Consider the following 27,940-nt stretch of genomic DNA (forward strand, 5'->3'; position numbering starts at 1 on the left):
GAGGGTTACATTCATGTTAGAGCTTAAGCAAGGCCTGCAGCCTACACTCGGTTGAAAAAGGGTTTTTTCTGCCTCGACCTCAATCTCCACATAAAGGTAGAGGCTAGTTGTGTGCTCTGTTGCTTACACAGTGATATTTAGCTACAACACTATTGTTGTGAAGGATCAGATTAAACCGAATATATATATTTATTTATATATATATATTTAAATAGTATTTGTATATCGTTTGATATCCCCTGTATATTCCTTGTAAAATATGCACGGAATATCCCTTTAGTCTACTAACAGCCCATAATAGTTTCATTCCACCATTGGACGAGAACCTGGCGCCAGCAGCCATACCCCTAGGTTCAAGTTCAATCGTGCCGCCCAACATGTCGTGGCAAGCCCGGTTCCGCGTAGGAATACGTCTGGCGAAATACGAATGGTACTATTTGTTCACAGCGCATATATATATGGCGCAAGTAAAGTAGAACTTTCCCTTTAGTCCAGTTCTTTACCCTCCAACCGAGTAACAGACGCGAAGCCTCATCCACGACGCACGTGTGGTGCAGTAAGGCCTACTTGGCCTCAGAATAGGCATTGAGATATCGTGTGGATTAATAGTTGAATAGTCATAGTTTGGCACTATACCGTCGAGTTGGACGTATTCTATTAAGCTAATAATAGTCTATTTATGTATGGTGCATCGTTCGGTTAGAGTTGTAGAGTTATCAGTACCCCCATCGTTCCTGACGTTATCTGGAGTCTTAACCAGGCTGGGCAGACCACTAGTGGTGCTTGCATCCGAGGAGCTCCGGGCCAGGGCGACTGGACCTGTATATTGGATTACTCTACCCGGACGACGGCGAGCCTTCCACGGCTTGGATTATGCTTTGGGTGCTTTGATTATTCCATGGATAACGGCCAACACTGCGGAGTGTTGGAACTACCCCCCGGAGAGGAGTCAAGGTGAGACGGCGCTCTACTCCAGTGAGGTCGCCTCACGTCTCTCCGTTGTGGACCGGCAGCTACCGTCCACCAGAGGGTCCAGCTGTATTCATCTGCGGACCGAGGTTCTGTGGGCACCGTGTTCAAGACTTTGAATTCTCCCAAGAAATCGTCGGCCAGATGGGATACCGCCAGCGGCTTCTCTAACCCCCCCCTCCTACTGTCTTACAACCAGCGGGACCCCCCCCCCCTTAGTGTATCCAGCTATAATCATTTAAGTACCATCGCTATAGTTTCCTAAAGAAACAGGTTGTATACTTACTCCCTGCGTAACCAGAGATTGGACATTCAATGTTGATTTACCTACGAATACTCATTTGCCATACAAGTGCATTTCAAATCATAAGTGTAAACAAGTGAACGTTGTATATACCTTTTGCTATATTAAATATTCGATTTGTACATTTGTGTGGACTTCGTTTCATCAGGTGGGAAAGTGTTCATCATATTTATATCATGTACTGGATGGCCAGAAGTTAAAGTACAAGAGGTAGTGGTATTAAATACCATATCTAACAATACAGTCAGGGAATTGTACCCCTCAGTTACAATTGGTCCTTCGAGCCGGAGGGTAACTAGTGTAATATTAATATAGTGTTATTAATATTGAAATGGCCTATGATGAACACTCCACGAAACGGTCCTCCTAACCTAGAACGCCCGCGGCGCAGACGACAGCCACCTCAGTACTTAGATGATTACACTGTCAGTCAACTACCTAGCCTTCGACAAACGGTAAACGCGGTAAAAGTAGAAAGTAAAATTATGTCTGACCTTAACGACCAGGTTTCCCCGACCACAGAGGCCCTAGTAGGTCCTAATGTAACTGACCAAGCTCACGGTGGGGACCAGGAGGGAGCTGACATGCCTTTACCCCCCGCCACTACCGAAGAAGTAGTCCCCGACCAGCCCCGGGAGGAAGACAACCCTACAGAGAGAGAACTCTGCACGGAAGAAGAGGAGGAGAGCGCCGAGGAAATAGAGCTCCAGGACTCCCCAACGAGTACCCCCAGGAGCGGCTCACGCAGGAGCGGCTCACCTCCACAACCGCCTTCCCCCAGCGAAGCGGAGAGGATGCTACAACAGGCGTTCCTCGTCAGCCTGACAGCCTCTACCGAACGCGATCGACTTCAGGGTGAACGCGATCGTCTCCAAGCACAGGCGCTTAGCGAGCGCGAACAACTCCAAGCACAGGTGCTCAGCGAGCACGAACAACTCCAAGCGCAACAACGGAGCGAAGAAGAGCGCACACGCCTGGAGATGAGACGCCTTCAGACGGAAGAGAATATGGCAAGAGACCGGGCCGACGCCCAGCGCGCCGCTGCCGGTGCCCAAAGAGAAGCAGATCTCACCAAGCGCGAAGTCGAGCGCGACAAGTTACAAGCGCAGCTAATGGAGCAGCTGATCCGCAAGGCAACACCCTCTCCCTCCGCCAGGGGTTCAAGGAACTCGTCGAGACAACAGTCAAGGGCAGCGTCTCCTCACCGAGCAAGCGACCCTGAACTTGACCAACAGACCGAGCCTATACCCCCCGCAGACCCCCTTCCCAGACCGGTCCAAGCGAGACCCAGCTACAAGGAAGGAGCGGCATACACTGCGGAGAAGCTAAATAAACGATTACAGGATCTGGAAGATCTGATAGAGGAAGAAGAGGGAGAGGAGGAGAACCAAGCCCGACGACAGCACAGTACTCCACCGGACCAGGAGGTCCAGTACAGCCCAGGCTATACCCCCGCGGCGCTGCGCTACAGACCCCCGACTCTATTCACGGGTGAGCACGACGCACGACCAGCCCCGAGGAATAGCACCTGGACCAGCGGGCCATGGTACCCTGTCAGTACCAGCCCACAGAGAGGCGCAAGAGGGGACTCGCCTAGGAGGTCTCTCCCCCAACGCTCGCCGATGTATCAGCCATCCACGGCGTCATACATTGCCACGCCGTCATTTCCAGACTTCGCCTATGAGAGTCGAGCACAGTACACGGAGCTCCGGATGTGCTTAGAGACAATGATGGTGGATGTCGCTGATGAATGCCACAAGTATGCAATATTACTGAAGCACCTGAAAGTACCGAGAGCGCACAATATAGCGCTAGCCTATGCCACCTCTTCGACCCCATACACAGCGGCCCTTGCAGCGCTGGATCAGAGATATGGACGTATATGGGATTACGTAATCCAAGAGATAAGGCATATTGATCGCCTACCCCCAGCAACAGACAATCGCTCATTAGACGACCTGTCAATCAAAGTGCAGTCCCTGGTAGGGATGCTGGGAGCGCAACGGGAAAAGGGCATGCATGAGCTATACGCCAACTCTAACGTCGAGAGGATTTTGGAGAAGCTGCCACCCGCAAGACAAGAGCGTTTTAGGCGGCAGAGAGACTACCGGGATCCCAACGGCCCCGAACCATCCCTCCTTGATCTAGCCGACTTCCTGGCGAGAGAAGTCAGCAGCTTACGACTGGATACGTTCGGGCGGAGCACGCCAAGCTCCAGAGAGGGACCCAGGAGAATAAATGATGGAAGAAGATCGGTGACTGTCATGCACCAATCAGAGTCAGTACCGAGCAGTAAGAGCCACAGTACCCCCTCGAGAAAGGAGAAGTGGAAGATGGTTTGCCCCTACTGTGAGAAAGAACACTGGCTGTCACAATGTGACCTATTCACAAAGATGAATGCAGAAGAAGTGAGTCAATGGATAAAGTCCAACAGGCGCTGTTACCGATGTGCGCGACCACACATGGCAGCCGAATGCCGCCTAAAGAAAAGGTGCAGTCGGTGCGACGGAGCCCATCTAGATATACTACACGAAAGTAACAGAAGACGGCCTCCACCTGCACCACCGAGCGGCACCAAGGCAAGTGTCATGTACATTGACCCCGCCAGCAGCAGCGGCGCCCAAGTGCTTCTAAAGGTAGTCCGTGTGACATTGAGCTACCAAGATAAAGTCATGGACACTTACGCCGTCCTTGATGACGGGTCAGAGAAGACCCTTCTGCTCGCGTCCGCTGCGGCCCAGCTGGGACTGCGGGGGAGCAAGAACGAAATGACGATTCGGACAATAAGAAGAGATTTAAAGACGATAAAGGGCGAGAATGTCTCCTTCACTATCGCAGCAAACGGGCAGCCAGAGCGACGGTATAAGATTACAAATGCTTTCACCAGCCAAGAAATAGGACTATCGCAGTACACCTACCCTATCGCCAAATTGATGGATAAATATGTGCACCTGCGACAACTACCTATCCCGCTCATAGACGGCGCTACCCCGACCCTGCTGATAGGCTCCGACCATGCAGAACTCATAGTCCCGATTGACCGGGTCCATACAGGACCCCGAGGCTGTCCTGCAGCAGTCGAGACCCGCCTAGGGTGGACCCTACAAGGCCCCCTCGCTAAATCTCTCAACCGAACAGCAGCCACTAGCTGCCTCCACTCCAGAACGACAGAAGAAGACACCACTCTCCTGCAGCATGTCGAGAGGCTATGGACACTAGAGACAATGCCCTTTAAGAACGAAAAGAAAGATATTCGTTCTAAAAAAGACATTTACGCCATCAACCTACTCGAGCAGGGGACAAAGAGAGTCACAGTCGGCGGAGTGATGAGATACGCAACTCCACTCCTGAGGCGAGAGGGAATGCCCACCTTTCACGCAAAGAAAGATGCCACGGAGCGCTATCTACTGAACACAGAGCGGCGCCTAGCCAAAGACCCCGCTCAAGAGAGTGTGTACCGCGCTGAGATTGAGAAGCTAATCACAGCGGGACACGTAACAAAGATTGACATTAAAGAGGCCGATCAGACGACCGAATCATGGTACATGCCGCATCACAAGGTCCATCACAACGGCAAGGATCGCATTGTGTTTAACTGCAGCTACCAGATCGGATCCCAAAATCTGAATAAAGAGCTCTTGCCCGGCCCCACACTCGGCCCCTCCCTACTAGGCGTGCTACTGCGCTTCCGCCAGGACAAGGTGGCTATCAGCGGGGATATCAAAGGGATGTTCCTGCAGGTGAGACTAGTAGAGGAGGACAAGCCCCTGCTGCGGTTCCTATGGAGAGAGAGGATCGGAGATGAGAACCCAGCCATCTACCAGTGGGAAGTACTCCCCTTCGGAACCACATGCAGCCCGTGCTGTGCTACATTTGCACTACAGAAACACGTCGCAGAGGACCCAGCAGCAGATGAAGAGGTCCGACACAGTGTGAAGAACAGCTTCTACGTGGACAACTGTTTACAAAGCGTTTCGACTCAAGAAGAAGCCGAGGCTCTCCTAATCAAGCTACGCGCCTCCCTGATCAAAGGCGGCTTTGATCTCAGGCAGTGGGCCAGCAGTGACCCGCACGTATTGCGCAGCCTCTCCCCCGCGGACAAGGCTGCCAGCAGCGAGACCTGGATGGCGACCATCCCAGGAGAAGCCCAAGAAATGACACTAGGACTAGTCTGGCGCTTCAAAACAGACTCGCTCCACTATAGACACAAACCCCTGACTCCAGAGCAGGGAAGGTCGACGGCGACACCGACCACCAGACGGAGTGTGTACAGAACACTCGCCAGACAATATGACCCGTTGGGATGTATTCTACCTTACACCACCAGGGCAAAGATGATTGTACGAGCACTATGGGACAAGGACCAGGGCTGGGACGACCCAATACCCGCACACCTTGCCTCAACATGGAGAGAGTGGGAGACGGAACTCCGCTCACTCCCAGGCGTCAATATACGCCGCAGCTACTTCCCATCCACAGTGAGGCCAGAGACATGCAAGATTGATCTACACGTCTTCAGCGACGCCTCCGAAGTAGCCTATGGATCGGTGGCCTACTTGCGCGCCCAAGAGAGGGAAGGAGAGATACACACTGCTTTCATCCTGGCCCGCTCAAGAGTAGCCCCACGTAAGCAACAATCTATCCCGCGTCTAGAGCTCTGCGCAGCCCTAGCAGGAGCGCATCTAGCCACGTTAATCCAACGTGAACTCACCATTCCGGTGCACAGAACAATCTTGTGGTCAGATTCCACGACAGTACTCACATGGATCAAGTCTGATTCATGCAGATACAAAGTCTTCGTGGGAGTCAGAGTCACCGAGATTCAAGAGTTAACAGAAGCAGCGAGCTGGCGGTATGTGGACACCAAACACAACCCAGCTGACGTCATCACCCGGGGAATGTCTCTGGATGACCTCACCCGTCGCAACATCTACAGTGACGGACCAGAATTCCTCAAGCTCCCGGAAGGAGAGTGGCCTACGCCCACCCCACGGGAAGCAAGTAAAGAGGAGGCTGAGAACAAGAAACCTATGTTCTGTGGACTGAGCACAGTCGCCTCCACAGACCCCAACATAGATGACTGCATTACCCTAGAGAGTGCGCAGCAGAGGACATTCCTGTGGCACCACCCAGAGATTCAGTCCACCACTGACATGTCAGCAGCTGACTACGAAGAAGCAGAACTTCTTCTACTACAACGAGCCCAGAGAGACTCGTTCCCCGATGAGCTAGACTGTCTACAGGGAGGAAAGCCCGTCCCATCAGACAGCAGACTGCTCCACCTGGCACCCGAGAGTGACGCCCATAATCTCATCAGAGTGGGTGGTCGCCTGCGGAGAGCCCCCGATCTACCGGATGACATTAAGTACCCGATAGTCTTGAACAGCCGACACAAGGTCACAGAGCTGATCATAAAGAAATACGACGAGGATGTACACCACGCAGGAGCAGAGAGAGTCTTCGCGGAGATCAGACGTCGCTATTGGATACTGCAAGGGAGAGAAGCAGTGCGGCGCTTCCAGCGAACCTGTCTAGACTGCCGTAAGTGGCGCGCGCAGCCCAGCATACCACGGATGGCTGACTTACCCCCCTGTCGCCTCCGACTCGGCGACAAGCCATTCCACTCCACAGGCATGGACTGTTTTGGCCCGTTGTATATAAAGAGAGGAAGAGGAACCGAGAAGCGGTGGGGTATTGTATTCAAATGCATGACCACCAGAGCGATACATATCGAGCTCCTTCCGACCATGAGCACAGACTCATTCCTTATGGCCTTCCGAAGATTCACATCACGGAAAGGAAAACCGTCTACATTGTTGTCTGATCACGGGACAAACTTCAAAGGCGGAGAAAGAGAGCTGAGAGAGAGCTTCCAAGCTATGGGCCCAGAACTTAAGACCCACCTCGCTCCATCCCAGATTGACTTCCAGTTTAATCCCCCGAACGCACCCCACTTCGGTGGAACCTGGGAACGAGAAGTACGTTCCATAAAGACAGCCCTGTACGCCGTGCTTGGGGCCCAGACTGTGGCGGAAGAAGTCCTAATGACAGTCCTCACGGAGATCGAGGGAGTATTGAACTCAAAGCCCCTCGGTTACGTCTCCAGTGATGTAGCAGATGTCGACCCAGTCACCCCCAACACACTCTTAATGGGGCGGCTGGACCCCGCGCTACCCCAGACAATGTACAGGCCTGAAGAAGCGAACGGCCGAAGAATGTGGAGGTACAGTCAAGTGCTAGCTGACAAGTTTTGGAGCAGCTTCCTACTCCACTACCTACCGTCTCTACAGACCCGCCAGAAGTGGGTAAAAGAGAGAGACAATTTGACAGAAGGAACAGTCGTCATGATTATCGACCAGTCACTACCCAGAGCTATGTGGCCGGCTGGCCGCGTAAGCAAAGTGATCACCGGTGCCGATGGCAAGGTCCGAGCAGCTGAAGTACTCGTCCAAGGGCGCACTTACACACGACCCGTGGCGAGGCTCATAGAACTGCCCCGACTCCCAGATACTATCGATGATGACCATGACCCCATGACTTCGTGAGTTGACTGACCCTTACAGCGGACCTTGAGTGGTAGACAGTGCGGTTAATCTGTCTCTGCTTAGCTAATTAGGTGGGACTAATTAGGGGGCGGCTGTTGTGAAGGATCAGATTAAACCGAATATATATATTTATTTATATATATATATTTAAATAGTATTTGTATATCGTTTGATATCCCCTGTATATTCCTTGTACAATATGCACGGAATATCCCTTTAGTCTACTAAACAGCCCATAATAGTTTCATTCCACCATTGGACGAGAACCTGGCGCCAGCAGCCATACCCCTAGGTTCAAGTTCAATCGTGCCGCCCAACATGTCGTGGCAAGCCCGGTTCCGCGTAGGAATACGTCTGGCGAAATACGAATGGTACTATTTGTTCACAGCGCATATATATATGGCGCAAGTAAAGTAGAACTTTCCCTTTAGTCCAGTTCTTTACCCTCCAACCGAGTAACAGACGCGAAGCCTCATCCACGACGCACGTGTGGTGCAGTAAGGCCTACTTGGCCTCAGAATAGGCATTGAGATATCGTGTGGATTAATAGTTGAATAGTCATAGTTTGGCACTATACCGTCGAGTTGGACGTATTCTATTAAGCTAATAATAGTCTATTTATGTATGGTGCATCGTTCGGTTAGAGTTGTAGAGTTATCAGTACCCCCATCGTTCCTGACGTTATCTGGAGTCTTAACCAGGCTGGGCAGACCACTAGTGGTGCTTGCATCCGAGGAGCTCCGGGCCAGGGCGACTGGACCTGTATATTGGATTACTCTACCCGGACGACGGCGAGCCTTCCACGGCTTGGATTATGCTTTGGGTGCTTTGATTATTCCATGGATAACGGCCAACACTGCGGAGTGTTGGAACTACCCCCCGGAGAGGAGTCAAGGTGAGACGGCGCTCTACTCCAGTGAGGTCGCCTCACGTCTCTCCGTTGTGGACCGGCAGCTACCGTCCACCAGAGGGTCCAGCTGTATTCATCTGCGGACCGAGGTTCTGTGGGCACTGTGTTCAAGACTTTGAATTCTCCCAAGAAATCGTCGGCCAGATGGGATACCGCCAGCGGCTTCTCTAACCCCCCCCTCCTACTGTCTTACAACCAGCGGGACCCCCCCCCCCCTTAGTGTATCCAGCTATAATCATTTAAGTACCATCGCTATAGTTTCCTAAAGAAACAGGTTGTATACTTACTCCCTGCGTAACCAGAGATTGGACATTCAATGTTGATTTACCTACGAATACTCATTTGCCATACAAGTGCATTTCAAATCATAAGTGTAAACAAGTGAACGTTGTATATACCTTTTGCTATATTAAATATTCGATTTGTACATTTGTGTGGACTTCGTTTCATCAGGTGGGAAAGTGTTCATCATATTTATATCATGTACTGGATGGCCAGAAGTTAAAGTACAAGAGGTAGTGGTATTAAATACCATATCTAACAATACAGTCAGGGAATTGTACCCCTCAGTTGGGTTTGCAGTAATGTTCGTATGAAAACGTACCACGGCTCAGCCGTTCTCTCTCTCTATCAAAGTTTTTTCTGTGTTACAACATGGATGCGGGTGTAGGATTCACACACACGCGCGACTTGGTCTTGTTATAAACCCTGTTCACAGATTAGCGTGCATTGTATTAGCTTGCGCTATTCATTAGCATTGCTACTAAAGGTATCATATGGCTATTGTTGTTGTTGTATGCAAGGGTTGGGCTTGTGAGGGGGTACCGGATAAACCCCTCCTTCCCTCTTCTGATTGGTCAGGGGGTTTATTACCTCTCTTATTAGTTCAGTCAGGGCCAAGCTGTTAGGCGGCTTGGCAGGGGGGGGGGGGGGGGAGGGTTTCCCAGACTCTGCACCTATCACAGGCGTTGAGTCTTGGGTTTCCCCCCGTCATAGCACACGTCACTACGCACGTTACTATTGGACGATGGCTTCCGTGAGTTAGACCTGTATGTACGGCCTGTTATTGTCAAGTGTCGGGATAGAGCGTAGGAATTACGGTTCCACTACGCTCGTTATACGCGTAACTTGAGTCGGTTGGTCACATGACTCAAATGTTACCGTGGCTTTTCAATCTATGGCTCACGTGGGAAGTCTCTCTGGGGAGTTCCGTCTATCCTCTATGGTAAGGATGACGGGATATAAAAATGTAAACAGTTTTTATCCTCGGCTGCGTCAAGTGGGATTCATGTCAGTCGGTGTTTCTTTCTTTTTTAATAAAAGAGTGTGGAGAATATGAAGCACCACACCCTTCTTGTCGTTCTCCCAGGCGCCTTGAGGGATCGATGTGGGGTCTGGTTAGACTGTCCATTGATGTGTTTTTGTGTCCCGACGCATACATAGTGCTGGCTCGGGGTGTTTCTGATAAGAATCATGCGGGTGGCTAGTACGCCTTGGTTACTTGTTATTAAAACAGCGTTTTTATAAAGCAACTGGGATGGGTTTTTTTTCCTCTTCCGAGAGCCTGTTACTGGGTCTCGACGGATTCTCGTTCATATCTGGGGGATGTTAACGGAATAGATCAGAACATAGGTAGAGGGGTCTCGCGCCCTTGGGGTGGGCCACCGAGCACGGTTCAAACCGGCCCGTCTGGGTGGTGCCCTCTTTTCATGTTTTAGATCAACACGCATATCTGCCCCTTCTCCTGGAGTAGGCATGTCGGCGTGGTTAGGGCACGGGACTGGTTCTGGTCACGCTGGTCCAGGTCAGTTAACCCGTTTGTCCGCCGGGGATGCAGATCTGCTGTTCTGGTACCCTGAGGGACTTGAGCTTTTTTCAGGGGAAAAAATGCCGGGTCGGCCCGGGTGTCACAGGGTTAGGCGTTATGGAGACCCTTTGTTGGGTACTCTTTTGTACCTGGCACTATTGTAAGGGGCTGGTTCTCCTTCTTTCGCTCCTCTCTCACGCATGGCGAAGAGGGGGCTGTTGGGGTGGTCTTCTGGACCCCCTCTGGTAATCCTGTGTGCTTCCCGGGCCACCGGGCCCGGTCCAAAGTAAAGTTTCGTTGATACCGTAGGCCTGGGATAACCCTTTTTTGGAAACTGAAACACTTGTACTGCGGTATAGCTGGTGTATACCCGCAGGTGTGTTTTGGAGTTTTTTCTTGAGGGGTTATAGGAACAACCACCGTCTGTGTACCGAGAGGGTGGTTGATTCCCTGGTGTGTTGGAGCAGAGTCAACTCCCGGGTTACCCGGTTGAGTGTGCCCCTGCACGTTCATGACGTCTGCCAATCGTGTCAGCCTTCTCTGCCTCGACCCCTCTGGGTGGGTTTTTTTTATTTTTATTTTTTTAATGGAGGCTTTGTCATGGTGCTCAACAACGCCAGCATACGCCCCTTCTGCCGGGGGGGCTGTTTTCAGTTGACTCCTTTGGCGCCTGTCTCGTCCGCAGTGCTCCAGGCTCAGGTTACAGCCTGCTGCCTGGTTTCCCCGGTGCGCTGCCTGCGTCCGTTGGTTGGACTTTTTGAGTGCTTACGGCCATGCTGACTGCCTGTTCTGCAGGGTCAGTGTGCCAGGCGGTGTGCTATTGGGGGGAAAGGGCCCGCTCTTGGAGGGGCCCTATCCGAATACGCTGGCGATGTGGGGGGCGGTGTCACTAAGTGACCGCCTGGTGGGGTCTTGATGCCTGGCGTCATTGACCTCTCTGGGCCCCCTTTTTCCAGGGGATCCAGTCCCTTCAGTGGGTCTGGGTCTTCCTTCGCGCTCTGTTGCTACAGCCTTGCCACGGGGTTGGGTTTGCTCTTGACCCCGTGATTTTGGGGGCAGTAACGAGGGTTGTTCCTTCCGTTCGTTCCCTGGTGGCATGCGGGTTGTGCGTGTGCGTAGTCGTGGGGTCAAGCCACGGTCTGCTCACCCTGTGCGTTGAGTTGCTTGAGTTCCTCTTCGCACGGTCGGATCCGTCTCCCTCCCGTAAGCCTCCAATAGGGAGGGTATCCTCCATTAGGGAGGGTCGGGGGGCTCGGTCCTCCCCGGTCTGATGGTTGTGGTGGGCCTCAGCGGGGTTCATTTGTCGAGCTATGGCTCCCGCTCAGCTCCTCTTGTGCAGAATGATGCTGAGCGTAAGCCATAATGAAACAGAACGTAAGGTTATGTATATAACCAAGTTCTGTGAATTATGGTGACGCTCAGCATCAGACGCCGCTGCGGCCCTTGATCTCGCCTTGTGGTGAAAGTTTGGGAAGGAGGCGAGTAGGTGACCACACACCTGCTTATGAAGGTAAGCGGATGGGGGTGTGGCCAGACGAATGTTGGGATGTAAAGGTACATGGTGGAATTTTGTATTCAGTGCTCGTGCACGAAGTGAAGTACAGTGCAGAATGATGCTGAGCGTCACCATAATTCACAGAACTTGGTTATATACATAACCTTACGTTTTGCTTTACTGAGCTCCGTTATCTGTGGGCTGTAGTTGGTCACTTTAAGCTGCACACCGGAGCATCTTTTAATCCAGCTGTTTGCTGTTCTCTGATATTTTTTGACATTTCGTTGATGCGTCGCTCGACACTTCGAGCTGACATGGGGATATCTTTTATCCTTGATTTGATTGTCTCTTTGTTTGTCAAGCCTTCAAACAAAACATCTGAGCTACAGAGAAAAACCTCCTTGATATACTCGACTTACAAAAAAGAACCTGTGGGAGGATTTCAACAAGATAAATGCGACAACAGTGCAAAATATTTCACTATAATATTTCAAAGCGAATGCCTAGGGTTGCCTACCCCTGCTCTAGACCTACCTGACCAACATTTTCAGGAATGGGACAAACTTATTTCAAGGTACATCTGGCAAGGGCGGAGACCTAGAATTAGATACAAGAGTCTACAATTAGCAAAAAGCAGGGGAGGGGTTGCACTGTTTGAAGGACTATTATATTGCAGCTCAATTAAGACCAATGACGTGTTGGTGTAATCCAGAATATTTTGCCAGGTGGAAGGAGATTGAGATGGCGGTAACAGAAGAGTATCCAATTCAAGCTGCAATTGGGGATAAGGCTTTGTTGAATGATTTAATGGAGTTAGGAAATCCATGGATTAGTTTACCACTTAAGTTGTGGAGTAAGGTAACAGCCCAATTTTTTTTTAAAGAAGCCATAAAAGTTTTGGGATGGTGTGCGTATGACCCAGATTTTGTACCCAAAAGAATGGACGTAAGGTTTAAAGGGTGGGAGACTCTAGGCCTAACAGCATATTGTACCTTTTTACATCAGGGGTCCATGAAGAGCTTTCAAGATCTGAAGTTGCAGCAAAAATTAAGATTTTTACAGATATCTTCAAGTTTGGTACTACATTGAGCAATTATTGAAGCGAAGTAAACAAATGCTTTTGGAAAATATTTTATTAAAAGTCTTCAGAGAGGCTTATGTCTCGAACTCAAACCAAAAAACCATCTCAAGACTATAATTATTATAATCATATTATGGGATTACAACAGACGAAAGGTAATTCATTGTATGTAAAACAGAAATGGGAAAGGGAGGGAAACCAAAATATAACAGAAGAGGAATGGGAGGATTTATGTGAAATACAATGGAAAACATCAAGTTCACCAGTATGGAGAGAATTTTGTTGGAAATCCCTGATTAGGTTCTTCAGTACTCCAGCTCAAGGGAGTCATCATACCAAATCTTCCAACTGCTGGAGACAGTGTGGCCTCTCAGAGGCAAATCATTACCACATATTCTGGTCTTGTCCCTTGCTGATGCCTTTCTGGAGGGAGGTCCATAAAATCTTTGAAAAAGTATTTCAGGTGGACATCCCATTTAAGTTGGAGAGTCTATATTTGGGCGCCAGGCCATCAGAAAATGGGGATAGATATATATTTCAGATACTAAGTGCGGCTAGCAGGAAAGCCATGACTAGAAAGTGGTTAAAGGAAAACTCCAACATTTTGGGAAATTAGCTTATTTAACATCTTCCCTGGAGTTAGACAAGAAGATACATACCTTTTTTGTCTATCTGCATGCATTAGGCTTAGGGAACACCCGCACCGTTAGCGTAGCTTAGCTTCATCACTGGAAGTGGGTCAGACTTTTAGCCTTGAAGTTCCCTATAGTCCCCTACAGTCACGAAATACACTCCAAATACAACTCCAAAACGTTCCTGTAAACATGTTGTGACCTGTGTATTTACCACGTGGAGAAATAAAAAATAATTTAATTCGACATTTATGTTTTCTAAGCAAATATACTCTGAACAATTTTTTGCCTAACCACTCCTGTCGGGGCGCAGTGAGAAGGGCATAGAAGTCTACCTAATATACCCTGCGACTCTGAAGATCAAGATGGGCCGCGGAGTTGTCTCCTGCAACCACCTATTCACGTTGCCGTCCGAGAGGTTCCGGAGAGGTTGCTTCGAAGCGACACAGCGTCCCCCCCGTCCGAGGATGGTGAGCTGGCCCCGGCGGAGCAGGCTACAGGCATTGGGGAGTGACAGGCCTCGGAGCCTTGGTATGCTAAGCGCGAGCTATGCTAACTTTCAGGCTCTCTCAGCTAACTCTAACGTTACTCTCGCCTACCACAGCCTTTTGGTCCAACAGAACGGTAACACTTATCTACGCTGTATATTTCCAGAAATGGGTATGCACACTGACTATTTTCAAGTATAATTCAGGCGACTTGTGCTTTTTAACGCATTGGCCTTTTTATTGTCTGAACATTGAACTTCGCACTGGACATCGCATTGACTGTTATGCATATTGTCTTTTTTCAAGTTTGCACTAGGACGAACTGTGCTTCACAGGTTTCACTCAAACGAACTATGTGCTAACGTATCTGCCGGTCGAGGGGGATGGCCCTCTCTCGGCGGAGCTACCTACGTGAATCAGGATAGAACAGGCCTTGAGCCTGGTTAAGCTAAGCTCAAGAAGTTTTTTGCTCCGGATGCACACTGACTATTTTCAAGTATAATTCAGACGACTTGTGCTTTTTAACGTATTTGCCTTTTTATTGTCTGAACATTGTACTTCGCACTGAACTTCACATTGACTGTTATGCATAATGACTTTTTTCAAGTTTGCACTTGGACGTACTGTGCTTCACAGGTTTCACTCAAACAAACTATGTTCTAACGTATCTGCCGGTCGAGGCGGAGGGTCCTCTCTCGTGAATCTGGATATAACAGGCCTTGAGCCTGATTAAGCTAAGCTCAAGGCATGCTGGTTTTCCAGCTCTCCTAGCTAACATTACCGTTGCCATGTGTCTACCAGTGGAGGTTATTCCATGACAACACGTGAAACACAAATTCACTCATAATTATTAGTAATTTACATATATATTAAGGCTGTCAAAGTTAACGCGATATTAACGCGTTAACTCCCGATTCTATTAATGCCACTATTTTTTTTAACTCAAGATTAACACTATGATCGCCGGGGACGAGTTAAGACGTCATTCCTAGCCATGCTCATTCTGCCGAAGACGCCGTAACTCGTCTTTGATGTCAATATTTCAAAAATCTGTGACCGAAATCATATTTCCCCTCCGGAGCCCTGAGACACACTGCAAAGCTCCACTCAACTCTCTAGCGGTTCAAGAGCGCCATCTGGTGGCCGATCGGCAGATCGCCAACCGGAAATGAGCCTTTGAACCAGTAGTGCTCATCCATATGTGGTCCGGGCACTCGCTATCGTTAGAGAGACTCCGTCTTGACATAGTGAACATCGATCGGTACAAATAACTCGAAAAAACCACATGATTTGGACGTATATACTATTATACAACCTGGAAATGGATCTGGCATTTCTCCATCCCATAATAGAAAAAATTCTGTTCCACGCTCATCTGCCAGCGGCGCGAGGAAGCCACGGTAAGATTCAGCGTTATATTCTAACGTGTTCCATATAAACTGCTATGATGAACATATGACCCACTCTGGATGAATCATCTAACGCTGCCCACGGAATTATAAACGATCCCCCGCCCATCCGGTCATCATCAGATGACACGCAGTAACTTCTAGAACCACGTCCAGTTGAAATTTTTTATCTCGCGCCGATTGCTATCAAACTGTATTTCATCATCAATATAATGCATTTGGAGCTATAAATCAAGTTCTGGAGAAAGCTGCAGAAAACGATAAAAACATACTTATACTACTTATACCATATTTTAGTATGAATATGTGAATGAAAAAGTTTAACGTTGCTACACCCTGAACAATACATATAGGACATTGAATGGGCCATAATAATGGCAATTTAGCAATATAATTAAAAAAGTTATAGCCCTGCAAAGAAGAGGAACTTCTCCATAGACAAATAGAGCTGGCGAGGGATGGTAAATTATGAATTTAACCCATGGCGATCAAAGTGTTAACTAAATTTTTTTTTTTTTTTTTTTTTTTTACTAGACTTCACTCAGGTGTATTATTGATGCTCTCATTGATACTAGGTTTGTTTCTGAAGTGTGTGTGTGTGTGTGTGTGTGTGTGTGTGTGTGTGTGTGTGTGTGTGTGTGTGTGTGTGTGTGTGTGTGAGATATAGAGAGAGAGGGGGGTGAGAGAGATGAGGAAGGGGCAAGAGAGAAAGAGAGCTGGGAGAGTGTGTGTGTGAGGGAGAGGGGTGTGTGTGATTAATCAGCCCTTGTGTGTGTGAATGTAACAAGTTCCTAACGTTTTCTTTCCCCTATTATTTCATGCACACTTTATTCATTGTTTTAAATTATTATTTTCCTTTAAGTTATTTTGTGCATCACTCTGTTTTGAATTTGATGCAAATTTGCAATGCATGAGAGTCATCCTTTTGTGTTAAATGGCTGCATAAAGCAAGCATTTGTTGACTCGCATGTTGATAAGAGTATTAAAACTTGGAACTTGAAAAAGATCTGTTTAAGGTAAAAAAAATAAAAAAAATAAACATGCGATTAATTTGCGATTAATCTCGAGTTAACTATGGACAATCATGCGATTAATCGAGTTAAATATTTTAATCGTTTGACAGCACTAATATATATATATATATATATATTTTTTTTTTCCTTTTTTTTTTAAATTATTATTATTATTATTTTATTATTATTAGAAATGTTCTCCTCTGTAAAAAAATTCCAGTGAATTATTTTTTTCTTCAAAAATGGCCAAGCTCTCTGATCAGGCCTGCAGTGCTCACATAACTGCAGTAATGTTGCCCTTTTATCAAGTTCAACTCAGACAAACTGTGTTTTAATTAGTGCTGTCAAACGATTAAAATATTTAACTCGATTAATCGCATGATTGTCCATAGTTAACTCACGATTAATCGCAAATTAATCGCATTTTTTATTTTTTACACCTTAAACAGATCTTTTTCAAGTTCCAAGTTTTAATACTCTTATCAACATGCGAGTCAACAAATGCTTGCTTTATGCAGCCATTTAACACAAAAGGATGACCCTCATGCATTGCAAATTTGCATCAAATTCAAAACAGAGTGATGCACAAAATAACTTAAAAGAAAATAATAATTTAAAACAATGAATAAAGTGTGCATGAAATAATAGGGGAAAGTTAGGAACTTGTTACATTCACACACACAAGGGCTGATTAATCACACACCCCCCTCTCTCCCTCACACACACACTCTCCCAGCTCTCTTTATCTTTTGCCCCTTCCTCATCTCTCTCACCCCCCTCTCTCTCTATATCTCACACACACACACACACACACACACACACACACACACACACACACACACACACACACACACACACACACACACACACACACACACACACACACTTCAGAAACAAACATAGTATCAATGAGAGCATCAATAATACACCTGAGTGAAGTCTAGAAAAAAAAAAATAAAAAAATTTAGTTAATCTTGAGTTAAAAAAATTAGTGGCATTAATAGAATCGGGAGTTAACGCGATATTAACGCGATATATTTGACAGCCTTAGTTTTAATGCACCTGTTGTTATCGTCTGCACTTTGAACTTCACATTGAACTGGTTAAGAAGATACATAATGTTGTTGTGGTTGCTGTGCTCGGTCAATGTTGACCAACTGATCTTTGATCGATACCGGATAAGTATTTTGAAGTGAATAGAATAGAATAGAATAGAAATACTTTTATTATCCTGTGGGAAATTTGACACTGCAAATCGCTCAACATTTAAACATTTAGACAGGACAGGTCACGAATTAGAATAATAACACAAATCAAATCAAGTTGCCTAGGATAAGAGAAGAGTAAAATAGAATAAAATATACAGTAAATAAATACAGTAAAAATATACTGAGCATGGGGGAAGGGGGGGTACAGGTAGTAAAAACAACACAAGCAGTGTAAACAAATTGGTCAATATAATTAACTATCTAACTAACTGAAATATATATTCCCAGTATTCACAGTGTCACATAAGGTGCAGTATGCATCAGGTAGTGTTATTGTCCTCCTTGGGTTCCTATTAGTCCTAGGTCAATGTCTGGCAGCAGTCGCTGCCCCCTGTTGTGGAGCCTGGAGGCCGCTAGTCGCGGCCTCCTGCCACTATGGAGCTGCCGCTCTGTGCTCAGTGATGCAGTGAGGCACAGTGATGCATTGTATAGTCTGATGGCTGTTGGAATGAAGGACTTCCTGTGCCGTTCAGTGCTGCATTTGGGTAGTGTGAGCCTAGCACTGAACATGCTCCTCCTGTCAGCCAAGTCTGTGTATAGTGGGTGGGAGGGGTTTTCCCTGATGGCCTGGAGCTTAGCAAGGCTCCTCCTCTCCGCCACCCTCGCTAGAGAGTCCAGCTCCACCACAACCACGCTACTGGCCTTCCTGACCAGCTTATCCAGCCTGGTTGTGTCCCCTGCTCTCAGTCCGCTGCCCCAGCAGGTCACAGCGTACAAGAAGGCGCCCGCCACCACCGACTCATAGAACATCCTCAACATCCTTGTACAGACATTGAAGGATCTCAGCCTTCTGAGGAAGTAGAGTCGGCTCTGGCCCTTCTTGTACAGTGCCTCTGCGTGTTTTGACTTGTTCAGTTTGTTGTCGATGTGCACACCGAGATATTTGTACACCTCAACCATGTGAACATCAACTCCCCTGATGGAAACGGGGGTCACAGGCAGTGGCGTCGCGTGGGTAAAATAACAGGGGAAGCCAAAAAAAATTATTAAAAAAAGAATTATTAAATATTTTTATTGATTTTTCTTTTTTCTTTTTTTTTTAGTCAAGCAGTCACCATGTACACTACAGTATGGCTCGGCGGCCAGTCAAACTTTCTTTTTATTTATTTAACAGATTGCAGAATGGGTACAATACAGTACGGCTCAATACACACAATTGTATAAGGGGATGCAGACCAGAGAAAGACGTTTGTCTTGTTTACATCAGGGTCATTAATACTGCTGGAGCATTGGTTAATTTTTGGTCCGATCTTTCCTTGCACGATTTTGCGCGCAGCGTGGGAGCAAATTCGAGACACATATTCGGTTGCAAAAAGGTGTCCCACGGTCTCCTCTATGGCCGTGAATATTTTCACTTGGATCGGAATCACAGCGCGCCCGTGGGACACTTTTCCGTTTCGGTGAGTTTATTCCACGCTTTCGGATTTCCTTTTCTAAGCATTTTCGGGGCTACATGTGAATGAGTAAAAGTTGCGGGACGCCCAGATGTGTCCACGATAGAAAGCTCGCGTGGATCCCATAATAGGCTCACTTAATACAGCATTTTTAAAATCACGCAACATATTCAGGGTCGCGAGCCGACCTTTTCCCATCGTTTTCGATGATGGAAGTGATTTAGGAAAAGCTTTGGCACGCCGAGAGGTACCCGTGGATTTAATCTCGCAATATTCGGCCCGTGGGAGCAGTCACGGGTTAATACAATTTTCAGAGTGCAGAGGGGAGGTGTGCAGAGGGGATGCCAGACTAATTATTCTGCTCACAGCCCCGTTTTAAACTTTTAAGGTGTGGCTGGCAGTCAGCTCGAATCTGATTGGCTAGTATTGGTTTTGGACTCTACATACATGAATCACATGGTTGAGGCTGGAGAAAGACACCTACCCCCTGCCTCTCCTCTAGCTGCAGTGAGCATAGTGAGTCTGACAGTGTGTTAGAGAGAGTGAGAAGGAGAAGAGGGAGACATTTAAAAAAAAAAAAAATTATAATGAAATTAGATGAAAAAGAATGTAAACTATATTAAAAAAAAATTATATATATATATATTTTTTTTTCTTTCTTTCATATTTCATATTTGATATTAATTCATATTTTGATAGGGAGGCCTGGCTTCCGTTGGCTTCCATAAGGATTCGCCACTGGTCACAGGTGCACTCCTCCTCCCCAGCTCCACAACCAGTTCCTTGGTCTTCGCCACATTTAGCTGCAGGTGGTTTTTATTGCACCATGTGACGAAGTCCACTGGGGGAGGGAATGGGGGATTGCGTTGTTTTTTGTTTTCACGCTCACGCTCGGAACTCAATAGGACCTTAACACATTGGTCGCCAAAAACGACTTACGCCGTTTTTGCCCGCCATGCGTTGAATGCCAACAACGGCGTAAAACTTTTTTGGGATCAATATTTAATTTTTTCGCCATGGCATTCATAATTCATCCAGCCTCCCTCCGGACTGCAGCTGCACCCTGTATGAGATTGCAACGCCTCAATACCGCCACCTGGTGGATGGTCAGGTGAGTTACACTCTCGCCAAAACCGGAAGTGGTGATCGGTGCGTCGAGGAAATCCCTCTGGCAGTCATATCTTGTTACGTGGATCCAGACAAACACTATAGTGCATTTGGATCGCTTTCTAAATGCAATAATCGATATGATTTCGGCGTTTATTGTGCCATACAAACAGGAAATGGATCTAGGAGATCAGCGTCAAATAATTGGAATATTTTTCCTCCAGTCTCATCGGCGAATGGTAAGCGGACACTAACGTTATTTTCAGCCCGATTGTTTATTCATTTCACTGCAAACCATCTGTTCAACATATCAACCCATACTAAATAAAGCTGTTACTGATGATCAAGGAATTATAAACAACCCCCCCCTTTCCTTCATGCATGATGAAACATAATGTATACCGATCATATACATTTACATTTTTTAATATAGCGTGTATAGGAACGAAACGCCAATCGATAATCGATGTTGAATGGGCCATTGTAATGTCAATATAGCAATACAATTTAAAAAGTTATAGCCCTGCAAAGAAGGTAAACATCTCCATAGGCTTTCAACAGTGGCAGACTGGGTACAATGATGGGCACAACCCCCGGCGCCCAATGTGTTAACAAGTGGATATGTATCTATTATGGTGTTAAAGTTCTACTCCAAACGAATTACATTCAGTCATACTGCAGCCTTTTTAGACTATGGCTAATTTGAACATATTGATCTGGAATACAGGGGGTCTCAATATACCGCATAAACACACAAGTGTACTAACGTGGTGTAAAGTGTCACAGCCAACTAGTGACATTAGTTAATAATGACATCCTGTTCTCTCTGTCAATTATGGAATGTAAAAGGTTTAAGCATATGTTTATGGTATATATCTATTTTAGATATAGGCATATGTTACTGTATGTGTCTATATATGAAGATCCGTGGCAGAGGAGACAGCTCTCTATGACGGGTGCACACTTGTATAACTTGTATACACTTGTATCTTATATAAGCTGTATATTCTTTATACACCTTAGGCTATGTACTGTATATTACGGCAGCCTGCCTCGTCTTCTCCTCTTACTGTCAGAACGAGAGAGGCCCATGTAGAAGGAGTAACCCTTAGGAATGCGGCCATAGAGACAGCATGCTCTGCACAATGCAGAATGAAAACAGCAGGTTGGCACGCATGTTAACCCTTGCTGTCCTACATAGAGTAGACTTATAACCAATGAATGGTACAAGTATGTGTATATACTGTATGTACTATATATATGTGTACTGTATTGTACATGGATGTGTATCTGTATATATCTGTATATGTATGTACTATATGCTCGTGCAGGAAGTGTGAATTGCTTCCATGTCAATACTGTTTGGCCACTGGGGAATGTGAAGACGACCTTGGGCCTCTGCTAGTAACGAATAGGGATTTTCCAGCACAAGGTAGTCGGTTGCTCAGGTTACTGTGATGAATACAGGGGGAGGAGAATTCATCAGTGTGTAGTGTACGTTGGTTGGCTAGTGAAATGACATCCCTGTGACATCACTGTTTTTAGACCAATAGAAATATGATGCCGGATCAATATAAAAATGACTGTTCCTCCTTCGAGAAGCCAGTTTTTACAGAGTTTTGGAATTTCAGAGTTTTCCATGGCAGGCACAAGCAGGCACAAGCCGTGTCAGATGAGATGTTTTTGTTTTATACTTCTTTTAACTCTTTCAGTGCCACGCCTGGTTTTCCGTTTTACCGCTTGAATGCCACCATCGGCGCCAATGTTAACGTTAATATCGCCTAATCTATGTTTTAAATTATGGCTATGTGTCTAATCTGCCCATCGCATTATCAAAGACTATTTTCCAGTCAGTGCTGTGAAGACAGATTGTTTTTTTATCGCGTCGTTTCCGTTTCAGAGCAGTTAGAAAAGCCCCCGTTTTGATATAAAAAACAGCTCATTCTGGAGCATTCTATGAAAATCGTCTTTTAGTGGAATATTCCACAACGTTGATATATTCGTCTGCCTTTTTATGAATCGTTTTCAAATAAACGCTAGATGATCAATATTATACATGCACACAAGCACATTACGGCCGCGCACTGATAATCGCTCCGTTGATTTCCTCACAGACTTTTACAGTGAAACCGAAAGAAGACATTTCACAAAACAGCTTATAACTTCATCAAACTTACTCCGATTATCCTACCACTGATAACATAGAGTCCTTACCTGACATCAGATGGTATCCAACTGGTATATTCCAATTCCTGATCACCATTCGAAAAAATCGATACGTGTATGGATCCAACGCGACACAATAGATCTCCATGATCCGCGGGGATCTGAGGCTCCAGAATGAACTGTGGTAACCCCGGCTGGATCAGTGAACTGGAAAATGTGGAGTACCGGATTTTTTTCCCCATTCATTTTCATTGAGTCCATTCCAAAATCACTTATGTCATCTGGGAGACGACAGGGGGCGCTTTTTTCCACAGTGATCACCGGCGCAGCTCGGCTATACTCGGGTAGGCTCGCGTGATGCAATATGATTTCAGATCGCAAAAAAAAAATTATAATAATAATTCCGAGAAATCTCGTGAGTGGCATGCAACCACCTATAAAAAAAACCGAGAAATCTCGTGAGTGGCACTGAAAGAGTTAACTGAGTTGGACATTTCCAATGAAGTCTCTTTTGTAACTTGCTTTTTCTAAATAAAACAGCTTTTTATAATATATCTTTTGAGTCCTTGGACTGATTTCTGGAGCCAGCAATGTGCCACGATGCCGGCCGACGCCCTGAGTTCCTATTGATGAAATAAAACCTTTTTTGAACCCACTTCGTATACATTCTTCTGACCATTCGGGTAAGCATTGAAATGTTTTGCATTGTAACTTTACCCATTTTTTAAGCATGATGAAGCACTGCCTCGTGATGTTTAGGATTTATGATGTAAGACTCTAGTAGAATGATCACATTATGTCTGTATCCACACAGACCCGGAATTGAAAGAAATATATCATATGTAGGCCATGCGTGTATGTAAGCATATATATATTCTATATATATATATAATGTAGATTCTATATAATGGGCTTATTAAGTAAGGTTACAGTGGTAATACTTATTGAAAAAAGGTAGTAATACAACCGAGCTCTCAATTGAGCAGTATTACAAGTCATTTTGTAAAATGAATCCTTCCCGGTGCAAATAAAATAATAGACTCCGCAACTCCAATCACTTGACCTAAGGTCGATGACTGGGGGGGATGGAGCGGTGCGTGTGTCATGTCTGTCGGTTGGGTTTAACCCCAGCAGTTGGTGGACGCATTGAGTTCTGGATATGACATCGCAGGACGCTGCTTGATGTTGAGATGAGCGGACCAATGAGTTATTGGGTTATCAATCTGACCGAAGGATGACATGAGCATTTAACACGTGGCTAAAAAGAAAGGAAGTGGACCTTGCCTTACTGAGTGAAACACACCTTTTATTGGCGGATAACGCAAGACTGGCAAATACATTTTACCATAACATAAGTTCTTCTTCTTTTAGCACCAAGGCCCGTGGGGTAGCCATAATAGCGAAGCGAAAATTGAATATTAAACTGTTAGATGTGTGGTCTGATGCAGATGGTCAAATTACTATTGCTAAAATAGAATGTTCTAACCGAAAATGTTTGCTGATTTCTGCCTACGCCCCTAATTTGTATGACGCTAACTTTTATGCTGTACTCACTGCAGCTATGCTGAAACTACCTGACTACCTGAAACCTGATTACTCATTAATAGTAGGAGCTGATTTTAATGCAGTTTGGGATCCATTGATTGATAGGTCCAATCACGCTGAAACCTCTGATCAGAAGCAAGCTACCACAGCCCTACAGGCCTGGTCTAAGGACACGGGGGTAATCGATATGTGGCGATCGCTCAACCCATCTGTGAGAGATTATTCCTTCTTCTCGTCGAGACATAAGACTTTTTCCAGGATTGATTATGTTTTTTCTTCCCCACGTCTCTTTGATAGCTTTGATGTTGACTTATTGCCCATAGCACTTTCAGACCACAAAGGTATCCTACTTAACACTTTGAGTGCCAGCCACGAGAAATCTCGTTAGTTCATGCCATGCGTTGAGTGCCAACCGACGAGAAATCTAGTTTTTAATCGCTATTTTTTTTTATCGATTCCATAAATTTGTCATCAATCTAGCCTCACGTTACCAGTGGGGATCTGTCTGAGCTCGAACAGGGAAAATACCGCCCCCTATCGTCTCTCCGGATGGTATTGCACCCCATTGGATTGGACTGAGTGAAATGGATGGGAAAAAAAGAGTCCGGATTCTACATTTTACTTGTGAGGCATGTAATCCGAGCCGATCCCATTCATTGCCCACCATCAGAACAGCGTGGAATATGTCTTTCGACCACCAAGCGTTGGATAAATAAACGCGAACGATATTTGGAATGGCGATCAGGAATTGGAATAATCTTTTTGGAGAACATCTGATCTGAGGTAAGGAATCTATTTTACCAGTCTTGGGATAATCAGAGCTCTTTTCACCTATATATCAGCGTGTCCCATATGTGTCTGTGTGGCTGTGAGTGTGTGTGCTGATCAGGAAATAAGATAATCGATTTTTCAGCCCGCTTCTATAGCGTGCATAAGTACACATATACTATCGATAATCTAGCGTTTATTTGAAAACGATTCATAAATAGGACGAAAAATTACAACGTGTTTTGTGTATTCCAGTAAAGCGTGATTTCAAAATGGTATAAAACGGAAATTATCCGATTAAAAAACAATCCGTTTCGACAATGTTGACTGCAAACAAGTCATTGATAAGCGACGGGCGTATTTGACACATAGCCATAATTTAAGATATAGTTTATGCGTTCGCAAATGTGATCGCTCTCTCATTGAATAGAGCGTTGGCACAAGCGCTATTTTTGACTCCCCCTGCTGGCACGGAAAGTGTTAAGGGTTCACTTAGTAAAATAACGTCCTGCGCCCCTAGATGGCGCTTTAACTCTACACTGCTGAAAAACGGGGAGTTTAACTTGCAATTTAAAGAGAAGCTCACTGAATTCCTGCAGTTTAATGCTGGCTCGGTACAGGATCCCAGAATTCTATGGGATTCGGTAAAGGGGAGATGAAGCATAGCGATATAAACATAGTCATAGCATCAAATTAGTATTTAGATAAACCACAGAAAAAAATCACGTTATAAAAATAAGTTGTTTCTAAGAAAAAACTATTTGTTATGTCCATTTATGTAGCATTTATCAACATGTGCGTCGCCATTTTGTTGCTGACGTCACGGTGATGGTTTGGTCTGCGTGATTTTTTCCCGTAGCATATGTTTGCGAAGACGCTCTCTGATTGGCTAGCCGCGTACAGCGAAGACCCTCTCTGATTGGTTTAGCGCCGAAGGGTCTCTTCCGCCTTGTACATATATATTCTCTGCTTCAAAGTGGTTATGCTTTGGCCCTCTTTCGAAGTGGGTTATGCTTAGAGTTAGGGGTAGGGTTAGGGTTAAGGTTAGGGTTAGGGTTAGGGAACAACATATTAAATGCGGAAGAGACCCTTCGGCGCTAAACCAATCAGAGAAGGTCTTCGCTGTACGCGGCTAGCCAATCAGAGAGCGTCTTCGCAAACATAGTCTACGGAAAAAAATCACACAGTGGTCTGGCTCCTGTTTTACACTGCTGGTTAGCTGCCTAGTAAACATGGAGTGTCTTGAAGGTCAGTCAGTAAATGCAACGTTACCTACCAAACAACGGGACCGCGTGGTTCTTTTTGTATTGCTCCAGGCTGTTCTTTTTTTTTATCTATTTTTTCTCCCCATTTTCTATTTTTCTCCCATCTCAATTTCGTATTGTCCAATTCTACCCTCCCCTGTCTCGAACGTTGTTAGACCATGCCTCCTACTGGTCGGCTGCAATGTGGACCAAGCCTTGCATCACGTGTCCCCTCCGGTACACGAGGAGGCAGCTGTCGCATCTTTTCACCTGTACAGTGCGATCTCTCAGCGGCGAGGAGTAACGTGTGGGAGGCTCACACTGCCCCCGTTGCTTCCTGATTCTGCTGTACAGGCGCACCAACCGACCTGTAGGAGTCGCTGTCGACAACGTCCGATCCCCACCCACCGGCTTTCCCACCCCCTAATACTGCCAATTGTATTAGTATGAACGACCAGCCAAGCCGGAAGCAACGCCGAGAGCTGGGCTCGAACCCAGCATCTCCTGCATTAGTGGCGAGCGCCTTGCCCACTGCACCACTTAGCCGCCCTGCTCCCGGCTGTTCAAACAAATTTTACTGCGTGAAGGGGCAGCGGTGGCCTAAAGGTTAGAGAAGCGGGTTTGTGACCGGAAGGTCACCGGTTCGATCCCCCGGACCGGCAGGAAAAAATCTACCGCTGAAGTGCCCTTGAGCAAGGCACTGAACCCCCAACTGCTCCAGTGGAGTTGCTCAGTGGCCAACAGTGTCAGACTGTGGTTGTAGTGGGCAGCTCCCAGGTCTGAATGGAACTGTGTGAATGTGAAGCAGGGCGTTCCTGAAAAAGAGCAATCGTGCTCAGAGAACCTACCCTGGGTAAATAAAGGTTAATAATAATAATAATAAATAAAGAAAGAGGAAAGTTGGTTAATTTCCGCAAACTACCAGTGAAAAAAACTGTGTTGTTGGCGCGTTGGCTGGCTGCACTCAAGCGGCGCGATCAGCCTGTTGAACAGGGAATGAAGACCTGCAGCGAACACTTCATTGCCTCGGATTATGTTGTTGAGGGTGTCTTTGAAGAGGATGGAAGGTTTGTCCAGAAGACCACTAATCAGCTGAAGCCTGGGCCCTATTCCCCGTACCTGGTTCAACTAAGTCGATCAAGAGTCACATTATCCAGATTCAGTTAACCCAATGTTTGAAGCCGGGATTTTCCTGTTCCTCGAAGGTGGATTCAGTCTCGTTAACTCAAACCAGACTTGAGACCCAGGATAAGTGCGCGCGGCCGCTCCAGTTGAAAAGCCAGCACGTATCGATAGCAGAGATCCTGATTCTCTAGCGGCATTGATTGATTAATTGATTTAAAACTTTATTAACATATTGCAGTACGGCTCAATCGCCTCGCCGACAAGTTAAATGCGTTATCTATAGGCTAATTTTAAGTCCCTCATTACCTCAATCAATCAGATTATATTCCTTTAAACTTGCCTGCTGGATTGAATAATCAAATGAGATCTTGCTAGCGAAAATAATTAGTTAAACTGTTATACAGAATAACGATACGGCTCTCTTACCCATTGATTGATGTATGGTCGATCTTTTACTTATCTCCACTGTGGTGTAACGGGTTCTTCTTTTGACTTTCACGCAGACGACCGGGGTTCAAAACCTAGTCTTTTCCTTCTCTTTGCAATGTAGGAATAATTCAATTTGGTGCACGTTGAGAGCTATATAAAGAATGACATCCTCAATGCATGTAGATTTATAATATTTTAACTTAAAACTAGGCTACTTCTGCGTATAATCATTAATATTATA

The sequence above is a fragment of the Notolepis coatsorum genome (genome assembly GCF_963971535.1).
Source record: "Notolepis coatsorum genome assembly, chromosome: 17".
NCBI classification, from domain to species: domain Eukaryota; kingdom Metazoa; phylum Chordata; class Actinopteri; order Aulopiformes; family Paralepididae; genus Notolepis; species Notolepis coatsorum.